This window comes from Tenrec ecaudatus, chromosome X (genome assembly GCF_050624435.1).
Source record: "Tenrec ecaudatus isolate mTenEca1 chromosome X, mTenEca1.hap1, whole genome shotgun sequence".
Classification (NCBI taxonomy): Eukaryota; Metazoa; Chordata; class Mammalia; order Afrosoricida; family Tenrecidae; genus Tenrec; species Tenrec ecaudatus.
Genome location: NC_134548.1, coordinates 41,708,203 through 41,722,985, shown reverse-complemented (window position 1 = coordinate 41,722,985; position 14,783 = coordinate 41,708,203). Strand labels below are relative to the sequence as shown.

At 41.5% G+C, this 14,783-nt stretch overlaps 1 non-coding gene across 1 annotated transcript; it reads right to left on the bottom strand.

The window, feature by feature from the left end:
* Positions 1-12,653: 12,653 nt before the first annotated feature.
* LOC142435381 (small nucleolar RNA SNORA41) lies at positions 12,654-12,791 on the bottom strand. The gene has a single exon (XR_012781446.1). It is a non-coding gene; the product is annotated as a small nucleolar RNA SNORA41 (small nucleolar RNA).
* Between the last annotated feature and the right edge of the window lie 1,992 nt (positions 12,792-14,783).

Genomic DNA, 14,783 nt, shown 5'->3' with positions numbered 1-14,783 from the left:
CTGAATAAGGAAGTTCAAAGAAGAATCGAGGCATTTGAATTATGGTGCTGGGAAAGATATGACAAAATAATAATTTATAAATTATCAAGGACTCATGAGGGAGGGGGAGTGGAGAGGGAGGGGAAAAAAGAGGACTTGATGCAAAGGGCTTAAGTGGAGAGCAAATGCTTTGAAAATGAAGAGGGCAAAGAATGTACAGATTTGCTTTATACAATTGATGTATGTATGGATTGTGATAACAGTTGTATGACTCCCTAATAAAATGTTTAAAAAAAATAAAATCAGGAAGAAAAAAAAAAAGAAAGTTGCATGAACTCCTAAAAGGAAAAACGGTTTTGGAAAAAGTAAAGCCAGAGTGCTCCTTAGAGGCACGGTTAGCAAGACTTCATCTTACCTACTTTGGACTTATTGCCAGGAAAGATCAATCAGTCCCTGGAGAAGAGGAAGGATAACAAAAAAGAGGATGACCCTCACGGAGATGGATCAGCACAGTGGCTGCATCAATGAGCTCAGGCATAGCAAGTGTTGTGATGGTGGCACAGCACCATGCACAGGGTCTTGTGGGGCAATATGAGCTGGAATCAACTCAATGGCACGTAACAACAGTATGCAACTGAGTGCATGTACCAAGGTTTATTCATCTATTCTTCCACGGATAGGCATTTAGGTTGTTTCCATATTCTTGCTATTGTGAATAGTATGGCAATGTACATGTGTGGGCACATGTCTGTTCATGCTCTATACTTCATTTCTGTAGGGTACATACCGAGTAGCATGATTTCTGAGGCATATGGTATTTCTGTTCCCATTGTATGAGAAGGTATCATACTCTTGTCCACATTTATTATTACCACATTTATTTACAATCCCACCAGCAATATATAATGGTTCTGATCACTTCAAAACCTCTCCAGCATGTTATTTTCCATTCATTTGAATTTTCCTATTTTTCAGTGTCGTGAAATGTTTGGTTGGGGGGACTTCTCAGAGGAGGTGGCATTTGAGCAGAGACCCCAATGTGAGGAAAGTCCATCGGTAGGACAGTCAGAGGAAGTGTCTTCTCATCAAGGGGAACAGGAGGGTGAGGCTGAGCAGGGAACCAAGTTAGTTCTTTCAGAGAATTGGAAAACAGCCCAGGAGTCTCACAAGAGAGGAGAAGTGTGACATGAGACGGGATGAGATGAGATGAGCAAGGTAGGCAGGAGCTAAGGTGTGTAGACCCATATAGTCCACGGTGAGGAGGCTGGATTTTAAATCTGATGGAGAGTGATTGGAAGGTTTAGGGCAGAGGAGTATTGTGATCTTATTTCTATTTGCTAAAGACTCCTAAGCTAAAAAAGAAGACAGACATAAATAAGTGGCCTATATATCAGAAATCTAGGGCACTAACAATGACTAATAAAAATGCTCACAGGGAATAAAAAGCAAAAGCACTCGGCCATCTAGCTCAGAAGCAAATAAGCCCACATGGAAGAAGCACACCGGCCAGTGCGATCACGAGGTGCCCAAGGGACCAGGTATAAGGCATCATGCAAAAAAAAAAAGATATAAGTGTGTGTATGTATGTGTATATATGTGTATATGTATATATGTATGTATATATATGTATATATATATCATATTAAATGAAGGGGGAAGTGCGGAGTGGAGACCCAAGGCCCAAGTGTCGACCAATGGAGATCCCCTCATAGAGGGGTTTAGGAGAGGAGATGGGGTAATTAGGGTGTGAGGTAGTATCGATGAAGAACACAGCTTTCCCCCGGATCCTGGATGCTTCCTCCCCCCAACTACCATGATCCGAATTCTACCTTACAGGGCTGGATAGGACAGAGGCTGTACACTGGTGCATATGAGGGTTGGAGGTACAGGGAATCCAGGGTGGATGATACCTTCAGGACCAAGGGTGTGAGGGACGATGCTGGGAGAGTGGAGGGTGAGTGGGTTGGAAAGGGGGAACTGATTACAAGGAGCCACATGTGACCTCTTCCCTGGGAGAGGGACAGCAGAGAAGCGGGGAAGGGAGACTCCGGATAGGGCAAGATATGACAAAACAACGATGTATAAATTACCAAGGGCATATGAGGGAGGGGGGAAGGGGGAGGGAGGAGGGGAAAAAAAAGAGGACCTGATGCAAGGGGCTTAAGTGGAGAGCAAATGCCTTGAGAATGATTGGGGCAGGGAATGTATGGATGTGCTTTATACAATTGATGTATGTATATGTATGGATTGTGGTAAGAGTTGTATGAGTCCCTAATAAAATGTAAAAGATGAAAAGAGAAAAAAAAAAAAGCAAAAGCACTTTCTTGGATGGCTGTCTAGAAAATGGATGAGTGTAAGGTGAGAGAGAGATGGTTGGGCTGGGGCAGTCTTCCAGGTGAGAAAGACAGATTAAAGTCCAGACCTGACTTTAGTAGGAGAAATGGCAAAGAGGAGTCACCGAGTAGGTAAAATGTGGCGGTCCTGATGGGACTCTGGAGCATGTAATGAGGTCAAATAGGGGAAGAAGAGGCTGGTGAGTGGGAAAGTTCCCACAAGAGCCACAAGCAAGAAAACAACCACAGCAAAAAGGTTTCTACACACGAGACCAAGTGGCATAGTAAATGAGCACCCGGCTTCGACCAAAAGAACAATGAGTCTAACCTGCCAATGGCTCCATGGGAGAAAGACGGGCAATCTACTTCCTGAAGGATGACAGCCTTCAAAATGACATGGGCCAGTTCTATTCTATCCCAGGGTCTCTGTGAGTTTGAACCCACTTGACAGCAGTGGGTTTTCAATGGGTGAGCATCTAACACTGACGTTACCACGGCCATTCCTGTCACTCACAAGACTGCCCCTCAGCTGCCTACTCAGTCTAAAAAACCCCAAACCCATGGCCCTTGAGTTGATTCTGAGTCATAGAGACCCTATAGGATGGGTAGGACTGTTCCTATGGGTTTTCAAGACTACCTTTACAAGTGTAGAAAGTCTCCTCTGTCTCCTGAGCTACTCAGTCTACTCTTTGCTTTTGTGTGCCAGTCTCACCAGCTGAGTTGTCTAATCCAAAATAGATCACAAGGGGCAGTTAGGAGAGAGGAGGCTAGCAGTGGCACCTGTAAGAGTGAACTGGCAACTAGGCAGTGCCAAAGAGAGCAAACGCTGGACCATGTGAGCGAGGGGGTTCAGAGGCTTACCGCTCTGAAACCGTATCCTGCAGGAGGAGTCTCACACTACGGAATTCTCTGTGTGTTGTGTTATTTGGAAGAAATGAAAAAAGGAAAAGAGAGGAGTCTGGGGGCACAAAAGATTTTCCCAAGTCCTGGTTTATCAAGAGCCTCTTCAAAACCTTCTACCTAGAACTCCTGAAATCGTTTCTATTGAAGCTAAGGTGGGACATCTTTGCATTTCTGAATCTTCAACTACTGAAGTGAGCCACCAGGCCTTGTTTGTCTTCAGGGCCATCCTTCTCCCCTTCCCTCCCTCTCCTGCTTGCCCCATCACCCTCCTTTTTGACCTTTGTGGGTGCAGATAGGAGCTTCTTTTCCAATTTCTGCCAGCCTTTTTTTAGATCTGTCAATACAAGTATAATCACTCACTGAGTTCGTGGACTTGCAAGTTTATCCATTTCTCTAAGATAATTGGACACATCTTCACTCTAATACATTCCTCTTTATTTTCTTTCCCAGATAGCATCTTGCTTTCTCCTTTCTGTCTCATGAGGGCTTCCAGCCAATGCCTTTGTTTAATACTTTTACAGAAATGTTGCAAGAATAGTAATAACCACTTTAGTGTACTCTTCCCATGGATTTATCTCTTAACATTTGGTTTCACTTGTTTTATTTTTCTTAAATTTTAATAAATAATTTAATTGGGGGCTCATACAGCTCTTATAACAATCCGTACATCCATTGTGTCAAGCACATTTGTACATACATTGCCATCATAATTTCCAAAACATTTTCTTTCTACTTGAGACCTTGGTATCAGCTCCTCTTTTTCCCCCTTTCTTCCCCCACCCTTCCACCCTCATGAACCCTTGATAATTTATAAATTATTTATATTTTCATATTTTACCTCACCTGCTGTCTCCCTTCACCCACGCTCTCTGAATGTTTCCTCCACAGGAAGGTGAAGGAGAGAGAGAGAGAGAGAGAGAGAGAGAGAGAGAGAGAGAGAGAGAGAGAGAGAGAGAGAGTTTGTTCTAATGGTAGAATCAAGAGAGAGGAAGGTGCTAGAATCCTCATGAGAAGGCCATACCCACAGGGAGGCATCATCAGGCTGTGACCTGATTGGCAAGCTAGACTCCACCTCTACACTTATTTATCAAGTTGACATGAAATTATGTAACCACCACAGGTAGATAAATGGGTAGGAGCAAGGTCACATCAGGAAGGGATGTTCCTCAGTCCTGTAAAAGGACACTATGCTGGGAAAGAGTCAGTGAAGAAGAGGAAGACACTTGATAAGGTAGACTGACACAGTGGCTGCAACACTGAGACAAATCATGACAGTTATTGTGAGAAGCATCCAGAAGTGGGCAGGGCTTCATTCTGTTGTCCGTATGGCCATTTGATGGCACCTATCAATAACAGCACTCGGTAGTTAAGACATGAAAGAACCAGGAGTATCTTGTGGTACCACACAAGTTGTGATCAAGTTGACTATACCAATTTCACACTTATGGACGATCTTATTAACAGCATTTCTCATTTATGATAAGTTTTAAAATTTACTATATGACTATGTCACACATTAACAGGATACATTCTAGTAGAAATCAAAGTGCTAGGTGAGATTAGGAAGAGCACTGCTGTTGTCGTGGTTACACATTGGGCTGCAATTTGCTTAGTCGGCAGTTGGAAACCACCAGCAGTTCTTTGGGAGGAAGACTTGGCTTCCTATTCCCCTGCCTAAAGAGTTACAGTCTTGGAAACCCACAGGGAGCCGCTATGAGTCAGCACTGACTCAATGGCAGTGAGTTTGAGTTGTATTTGGAAGTGAGAGTAATATTGTCTGTAATGGTTAAGGTTAGTTATCAGCTTACCTGGATCATGCTTCTCAGTGTTTGGGAAGTTATATAATGACATCCTTATCCTCCACTTTGTGATCTAATGTGGTCAACGTCCATGTTCACATAATGCTGATTTTGACATAATAACTTGGTCTATGTTGCTTAGTGAGAACTTGGTACAGTTGCAAAAAAACGTGGTTTTACAGCAAATAAAACTAATAAGGAGGGAAAGAAGAAATTGGAGACATTGCAGAAAACAAAAGAGGAGGCAAGAAGTAATATGAACTCTTCTGGTTGCTCCCTATGAAGCACTTGTGTCACCCCTCCAAAATGATAAACAATTAACAAAGAAATTTTCATTGTTTAATATTAAAGAAAAAGCACTACACTGACATTCTTTGCTGTTATAATAAGCATAACTCACACAAATGGCTATCAGTCTAGTAGTCCTATCACATATAAATAAATTCAAAGATAATCAGAACATGATTGTTAGGCTATCAAAACATTGTCTCTTGGCTCCCAGATGCATTTAACACCCTTTAATTGCTCTGCTCTGATTCCGAAAGAATTCTATTTTCTAGAATTTTTGGCCTTCTAAATTCTAGTATGTTCAGTCAAATGGAGTGTTACAAGCAGGGAAGAAGCCAGAGTAATCAATCGTTCCCTAACTTTCTGCTTCAAGTTGCATGTTGGAAGTGGCTGTATCACCACTGACACTTGAGCTCTTACCAATCATGCCCTACCCTCTGTGGTTTGAGTTCCAACTGGCCATTATCAACAGTTCTAACTCCCATCAGATGATTCTGGGGTTACACCACTTTCTACCAGTTTCCCTCCAAGTATGAGAGTTGTAACTGCTTCCTGTAGTTGTTCATCTCTATGTTGCTTCAGCACCCTCTGCTTGAATTCTACACTTTTCCCTCACCAATGTAACAGATTTCTAGTTTGAAATTTCCTCTGTTGAAATATGGTGGTTTTTTACTTTCCCAGTGTCCCACTATTGTGTTTGCCCTTCATTGGATTCTCAGTACTTTCTCTTGGCTACATTGCACTTGATCAACTCCCACCAGGAGAAAAGTAAAAAAAATAGAGGAAAGAACTAGGAGAAAAAAGACATTTATACAGGTACAAATATAGGCATATGCTTATGTAAATATATTAATAGGAATATAGGTCTAAGTACATATATTTAAATGTTAAGTATTAAGGTAGCAGATGGACATAGGGTCTCTATTCAAGTACTCCCTCAACACATAACACTTTGTTCTAATAACGTAGCATTCTGTGATGCTCACCTTGCCAACATGATCGTTGAAATCAAAATGGATGCATACACAAATGTGGTGAAGAAAGCTGATGGTGCCTGGCAATTAAAAGATACAGCATCTCAGATCTTAAAAGCTTTTAGTTAAACAAACGGTCCTTTAGAAACAAACCCACATGGAAGAAGCACACCCCCCTGTGTGATCATGTGTTGTCACCTGGACAGAGTAACAGTCATCAGAAGACCTGAATCAACCAAACAGAAAGCATATTATTGAGAATGAGGGAGGTTTGAGCAGAGCGACCCAAAGCCTATCTGTAGACAATGGGACATCCCCTCAGAGAGGGGTCACAGGAAAAGGATGAGTCAATCAGGGTGCAGTAAAGCACAGATGAAACACAAAATACTCCTCTGGTTCCTCGTGGCTTCCTCACCCCACACTACCATGACCCCAGTACTGCCTTTCACTGCGGCCTAAAAGGGAGCATGTGCACAAGTACAGCGAAGACATAAGAGCTCATAACACATGGATGGAATCCATGAACAGGAATGGGTATAGCGATATCAGGAGGGCAGGGTGAAGGTGAGGAGAGGAGGGGAGAAAGGGGGAACCAATCATGATGGTCAACACATAACCGCATATTCCCTCCCATGGGAAGAACAACAGAAACTGTGGGAGGAGACAGCATTCGGTATAAGATATGAAAATAATAATTTATAATTTATCAAGGGGCCACAATGGTGGTGGGGGGAGGGAGGGGGCTGAAAGAGGAGCTGACACCAAGGGCTCAATAGAAAGTAAATGTCTAGAAAATAATGATGGCTGCATATGTACAAATGTGCATGTTACCATTGATGTATGGATTGCTATAAGAGCTGTAAGAGCTCTCCATATAATGATTTTTTCATAAAAGTTCACATTCTTTTCAAGTGCTCATGGATCATTTTCAAAAACAGACCACATAACACAGGAAGAAATGCCCAGTAGAAGGATAGCTGGGTCATAAGGTAGATCAATTTCCATTTGCTTTAAATATTGCCATATCACTTTCCACAGAGCCTGTGAGTATCTTCAGGACCACCAGCAATGGAGAAGAGTTCCTATCTCGCCATGCCCCCTCCAACATTTGTTGCTCTCTGATTTTCTGATTTGGGCTAACCTCAAGAGTGTTATATGGTATCTCATGGTTGTTTTCATTTGAATTTCTCTGATAGCTAGAGATCAGGAGCATTTTCTCATATGTTTATTGGCCATTTGGGTCTCCTCCCTAGTGAAACTTCTATTCAGGTCTTTTGCCTACTTCCTCAGGGGCTAACTGTTTTTATCTTTTTGCAGGCTAGGAGGAGGACATTGTAGATTTTAGTAATAAGCATTTCGTCTATTGAATTATTGCTAAAAATCCTCTCGCAGTCTGTGGGTTCTATTGAGCCCTTGGTGTCAGCTCCTCTTTCAGCTCCCTCAATGCACACTGGTGTTTTATCCTTAGTAAATCCTACTTGTCAATTTCAGGTTCACCTGTGTGTTTACCCTTCCCTACTGTACCTAGCCTATGTATTCCCTGGGCCAAGGTTCATAGGTTTGTACCAATTTTTCATTGATGATCCTGATAAATTGGGGTTTTACTTCTAGGTCTGTGATCCACCTTGAGTTTGTTCTTGTGTATGGGGTGAAGTAAAAATCTTGTTTTATTGTTCTACAGGTGGATATCCATTATTTCCAGGACTACTTGTTAAAAGAGCATCCAGCTCTCACTTGATACTTTTGGAGCTCTATTAGTCTGGGTACTTTAGAGAAACAAATCCACAGAAACTCATGTATAAGAAAGAGTTTTATATAAAGGTTAAGTGTGCATAAAAAAAAAAACATCCCAACCCAGTGCTGCCCAAGCCCACAATTCCAACATTAGCCCATATGTCAAACACCAATCCACAAATCCCTCCTCCATCCCCCCAAACATACTTAATGATGCTGACGGCAGGAGGAAAGCTGAGTCAGTGGATGTGTAAACATCTCAGTGCTGGCAGGGGTCTCCAAATGGGTGCTCCAGCACCCAGGGCTGCATCAGGGTAGGTCCATGTAGCTTCTACTCAGGAATGTCTTGCTGGAAGTGAGCCTCGCCAACTAAAGCAGGGAACTGGCTAAGGCAGCTGCACCCTGGTTTGACTATCAGAAAGCAAGAGACCGGAGAACTAGAAAGGCGAGGCTCCCTGAACCATTTATCCCTCCGCCCTTCAATTAACTCCACATGCATTTATTGGCCAGGTTGGCCCAATAAACTAACTACCTCAGGGCCCTGTCAAAGACCAGTTGCCTAAATGCTGACGGTTTTCTTTCTGGGTTTTCTGTTCTTTTCCATTGTCTGAGTATCTGCCTTATACTAATACCATGCTGTTTTGACCACTGTGGCTGTGTAGGAGGTGTAAAAGTCATGTAAGGAGAACCCTCCAAATTTGTCTTTCTTCCTGAGGAATTCTCTGCTGATTCTGGGCTTCTTACCTCTCCATATGAAATTGGCGGTCAGTGTTTCCAATTCTTTGAAGAAGGCTTTTGGTATTTGAATTGAGATAGCATTAAACTTATGTAGCGCCTTGGGTAAGATTGAAATCTTTACTATATTGAGTCTTCCAATCCACAAGCATGGAATATTCTTCCATTTGTGGAGGTAGTATTGATTTCTTCTAATAGTGTTCTGTAGTTTTCCTCATACAAACTTTTTTTTTTTAGTCAGGTATATCCCTAAATATTTCAAATTGTGTTTGTCTACTGTGAAGGATACTTCCTTCTTGATCTCCTCTTCCATGGTCTTGTCCGATGTTTATAACAAACCAATAGACGTCTGTTTGTTGATTTTGTATCTGCTCAGTCTTCCATATTCTCCAATTGCCGTCAGTACTCCTGCTATATAGGTTTTGGGATTTTCATTGTATAAAATCATGTTGTCTGCAAATAGCAATAGTTTCACCTCCTCCTCTCCCAGTTGGATACTTTTAATGTCCTTCCACTGTCTTATGTTGTTAGCTAGGACCTCCAGTACATTGTTGAATAGAAGTGGGGACAAGGGTCATCCTTGTCTGGTCCCCTTTTTCAGTGGGATATTTTTGGCTTTTCTCCATTGACTATGATGTTGGCTGTTGGCTTTTCATAGATAGCTTGTGTTAACTTGAGGAATTTTCCTTCCATTCCTATCTTCCTGTGGGTCTGAATTGGGAATGTTTGTTGGATGTTGTCAAATGCTTTCTCTGCATTTATCAATATTATCATGTGATTTTTATACTTTTTAATCAATGTGGTGTATAATATTGATGGATTTGGGGATATTATACCATCCCTGTATCCCTGGGATGAATCCTACCTGATCATGGTGGATGACATGTTTTCTATACTGTTATATTCTATTGGCCAAATTTTTTGTTAAGAATTTTGCATTAATGTTCACTAGAGATATCAGTCTATAGTTCTCTATTCCTGTGGTATCCTTGCCCTGTTAGGTATCAAAGTTATACTGGCTTCATAGAATGAGTTTGGGAGCTTGCCATCTTTTTCTATGTTCTGGAATAATTTGTGGAGGATTGGTGTCAGATCTTCCTTGAAAAATTGGGTTACTTCTCCTGTGAAGCCATCTGGTCCAGGAGTTTTTTGGGTTTTTTTGTAGCATATAAAACAAAGCTCTAGAAAGGCAAAAGATCTTTGGAGGCAACATAAAAAGGGCAGTACAAAAAATTAAACCTTGATAACTGAAAATCAAACCAGATCTTTTTCTATGTAAGCTGTTTAAAATTGTTATTTAGATTTACAATAAAAATGAAAGCACATACAGAAAGAAATATACCTCCCAAGGCTTAAACTTTTGCCATGTGCCCTAGAAGATTAGATCAATATTCATTGAGTCCATCCAAATCCCAGATTTGTGAAGAAAACCACTCATGTTCTTTGTAAAAACACCACAAAGGTGTTAAATTTATAAAACTAAAAATATTTGGTCCTGATTATAATTCGTTTACTTTTAACCAACAATTAAAACTTGCCCATAGAAAGCACTAAAAGAACAACCAAAAGAAATTTTGTTTGTCCAGACATCCAGTCACTCAGGTCTGTGACTGCGAGGCTATTAGCCAGCAACCCAGTCACCAGGATGGAGGAGAGGAAGAAAAATAAAATAACAGGAGAGTTGTAGCAAACATAAGGACACACACACACACAAATAATCAGAATGGCCGAGTGACACAAAAGACAAATAGCCATGGCAAGTCAAAACAAATTATTAAACTGAAGTGTCTGAAAAGACAATTGCCAACTTAGCAAGCCACCAGACTTGTTGCCAATTCAACAAGCCACCAGACTTCTTAGGCAGCATCCTGGTGAGAAGCCACGGTGAAGAGTTCAGACCGAGTCCAGTCCCCTTCCCAAGTCAAACGAAAGGACCCGTCCCACAGTTAAATTTATCTCCTGAGAAACAGGAGACTCAGGCCGAATTACAAAATTCCAGCATCCCCAGGCAGCCACTCCACTGGGAAGTTAGGCATCTGGGGCCCTGGGGAAACCAGGGGGCATGTCCTCTAGAGGTCTCACACTTCCAGGAGCAGTGACTTGGAAGAGGCATCAAGACACAGTTACTTCTCGGCCAACACACTAGATGTTATGGGTTCAAATAAATGGCAGCCACTATAGTGTCTTGATAATTTAAGAGTCTTCATTTGATTATAACTGGACTGCCAGAATCTAAAAGTGATTCTTTGATTGCAGTGTCAAGTACACATTTCAGTCCCTCTTTAAAGGCAAAAATTCATTTATCATTTGTCTAGGACTTAAGCAAGCATGGACAGAAGCAGAAAGCAAAATTAATGCTACCATTCTTTAGAGTTCATGAGTGTTACAGGGTACAGCATTGGTTATAGCAACCTGGTTCCTGCCTACAACATCAAAAATAACAGTCTTATCAATTACAATGTTCTGATCTCAAGAACATGAGAGTGCATTCTAAAATCAATCACTAGTGGGACTTTCTAAGATGGGAGGGGGAAGGAGGCAGGTCATACAGCAGTTAACAAAAAAGGAGTGTCTTTTGCTAGTCTGCCTCAAGAGCTGGAGGAAATTATACTAAGCAAAGTCAGCCTATCACAAAAGGACAAGTACAACATGAGTCCCCTGAGGTAAGTATAATCAGCACAGTGGATATAGAAGAAAAGCCACGTATCTCACAATATACAGGTTTAGCTACAGGCATTTGGGGGAAGGCCAGACCAAATCCAAGGAGGTGCATGTTAACTTAAAACAAAGAAGGGAAATGGGGAGAATCGGGGGGGGGGGGAAGGGAGATGTGGCATGTGGGGAGCAGGGCACTATCCTACCCAGGAGGAGAGTATTGGTTATGTCTCCACAGAATTGGGAGTGTGCATACAAACCAAACGACAGTGCACCAAACCATGAAGGCAAAGAAACCACATGGAGAAATGCATAACGCTTGGGCTACAGGGACGGTCTCAATCAGATTCAAACGATCTCCCTGCCTACAAATGTGTGGAACAAAGACAGCACTAAACCTACAGGTTGGGGAGAGGGGCCTGTGTACCAAGCCCACACGAAAGCAAACCAGGAAGGAAAAAAGGGAAAGGACCAGTCTAGACCCCATATCAGCACTCCAAGCCCAGAGGACGACACCCCTGCACGGATCTGCTAAAGCACAGAGAGGACTATAGGACTGACAACAGCTCAAGAAATGTTATGTGAGAGAGGACAACACTGGGGACACACAATGGAGAGTTAGTCCAGTCTGAATCACCTGTAGCAGGGCAAACCACGAAGGGAACATAACAGATAAGCAATGGGAGCAAAGCCAAGCCATGAAGCCCCTAAAAGTTCCCTAAATAGACTTCAGGTTAGGAGGGGGAGCTCCTGGAATTCCCTCAGGACCAGGGGGGAGAGAGCCATAAAGGTCAGTGGACAGACCTGAAATTATGGATTTTTTTGTCCTTTAGTCATTTATTTAAGTGCAACCATCCAGGAGGGAGTTTTAGATCTTGTTGAAAGCAGCCACATCCATGGACTGCACATAGTCTTCAAAAGCAGTTATCTGTTCTTCCAGCACATCTGTACCAACTTTGTCATCTTCAACTACACACTGTATTTGAAGTTTTTTAATTCCATACCCCACCGGAACGAGCTTGGATGAGCCCCAGACCAAGCCGTCTGCTTGAATGCTTCTGACACACTCTTCCAGTTTTGCCATATCGGTCTCATCGTCCCACGGTTTCACATCTAGTAAGATGGAGGACTTGGCAACAAGGGCAGGTTCTAAAAGCACAAGAAACATTTTTCAAACATGTTTTCCCACTCTTCTGTGGCAGTGAAGTACCAATTTGTTTGGAAATGAACCATTTCCAAGACAAACCAGTTATCTGTGTCTGTTACACATATATGCCCAACTTTCCACTGTGCTGGGAAAGAGGGATGTTACATTGGGTAACACTTTCTTTCCCACAGAGGAATGCCACAACTGCTACCAGAAAAACAACTGCAGACCAGTAGCTGTGGAAGGATGTTTTTTTTTTAATCTTTTGTTTGGTCCATGTTATTGTTGGTTTGCCTACTTATATAAGATAGGCATGGAAAGCAAGCTCGAGGAGAAGGCAAAGGACCGACGGTTCCAGAGGAAACTATGGACCAGATTATTTACTTCTGTGTGGACTTAGTTGACTTCTCACTTAGATAGCTGCTTGTTTGAATAGAAGCCTTTAAGACCCCAGACACTATTCTGATTGATAGCCAGACAGCATCAACTTTCTTTGCCACACTTTGCTGTAGCACCCTTATCTTCAGTGATCATTTCATGAAGGTGAGTATTGAACAGGGCCAGGATGTAAGAATATATGAACTAATGTTTTTAAGTTGGAGCTAGGATTCAGTATGAGCCCAGAACTCTTTTCTGGATCTATGCAATTTTTTTAATTTTCTGGGATTTGGGAATGAATACATATGTCATATCATTATAAAATTTAATCACATCCAACATAATTGCACAATTGCTTCTGTAATCAGTCTCCAAGCATACTTTTCCTTCCTGGGCTTTCTAAGAAGCATTCTGACTATACTTCTTCCAAGACAGATTTGTTTGTTCTGTTGGTGGTCCATGGAGCTTTCAGTATTCTTCTCCAGCTCCATAACTCAAGTGCATCAATTCGAGGCAATTGACCATCCCATAGCTATATGAATGGATTTTGGTCTTGCGCTTACTTCTAACCCTAATCAAGGAACAAGTACTTCTTATGACATGACCCTGCTTGATGCTTGCTCTCATGAAGAGAAAACGGATGATATGGGTGCTTTAGCACAGTGTGTTAAAGAAACTAGATGGCAACCAGCTATGAAAAAGAATAGAATCTGGGTTCTTAAAGGCTTATAATCAAACAGGTGGCCATCTAAGTGATACATTAACTAAGTTCACATAGAAGAACACAACAGTCTGTGTGATCTAAGGATTGTAAATTATATAATCTAAATCTAAAGCAGGGAATGAATTCAGAGCTAAACTTGTGAACACCTGGCTCTCAAAAGGCTATGAATGACAGTGGAAATACAAAATCCATGTGCAGGATCCCTCCACGGAGTAAGCCTCCGGTGAATACCTTCTGACCACAGCTGAGGGGTGTGACTAGCCTTGTTATCAGATGGAGAGCACTGTAAAACCAATTATGGCAGATGGAGTTAGGTTAGATATACTATCTAATCATTTGATCTCCGTTTTGATCCATTTAGAGTTGTTTCCATTTAAAACAGAAGTGAAAGGGAAGAACACTGGGATTAAGCATCTGGTGAGTCCCCTCTGACCATAGACCAGGGATGTGACCAGTCTCGCTATCATTCAGAAAGCTTTGGAAAGTGGATTGTTGCAGATGCAGTTAGGTTCAAACATAACACCGTATCATTTGATTTTACTTTTGAGCCATTTGAAATTTGTTCTAGTTTTTAATATTTCCTGTTTACTTTTTGATTGAGATTTTTACTTTGTTTACTGTTTTTACTTTGTTATTGTTGTCAGTTTGGGGTTGTTGTTTTTAGAAATGTGTTCCAGGATAGATAAATTTATAGAGGAAGTAACTGAATTAATGGTTCCATGGGGGTAAGACAGCAGAAGTTGGGGCAAAATGGAGAGCTAATAAAATTTAGTACAAAGATGAATATATTCCAAAGTTCATTCTGGTGACGATTATACAGTTCTTGCTATCATTGAACTACTTAATTATATGTGAATTATCTGCCAATTAAACTGTTAAAAATGAAAAAAGAAAATACTGTGGTTTGGCTCAGGTACACCTTAGTTCTCAAAGCAACACCCTTGCTTTTCAACACTATAAAGAGGCCTTGTGTGGCTGATTTACGCAATGCAATGTGTTCTTTGATCTCTTGACTGCTGCTTCCAGGAGCTGAGGTTATGAATTCAAGCAAGACAAAATCTCGACAAAAAAAAGTGATCATTTCAATCTTTTTCCACTTATTATGTTATCTTTTGCTCTAATTGTGAACATTTG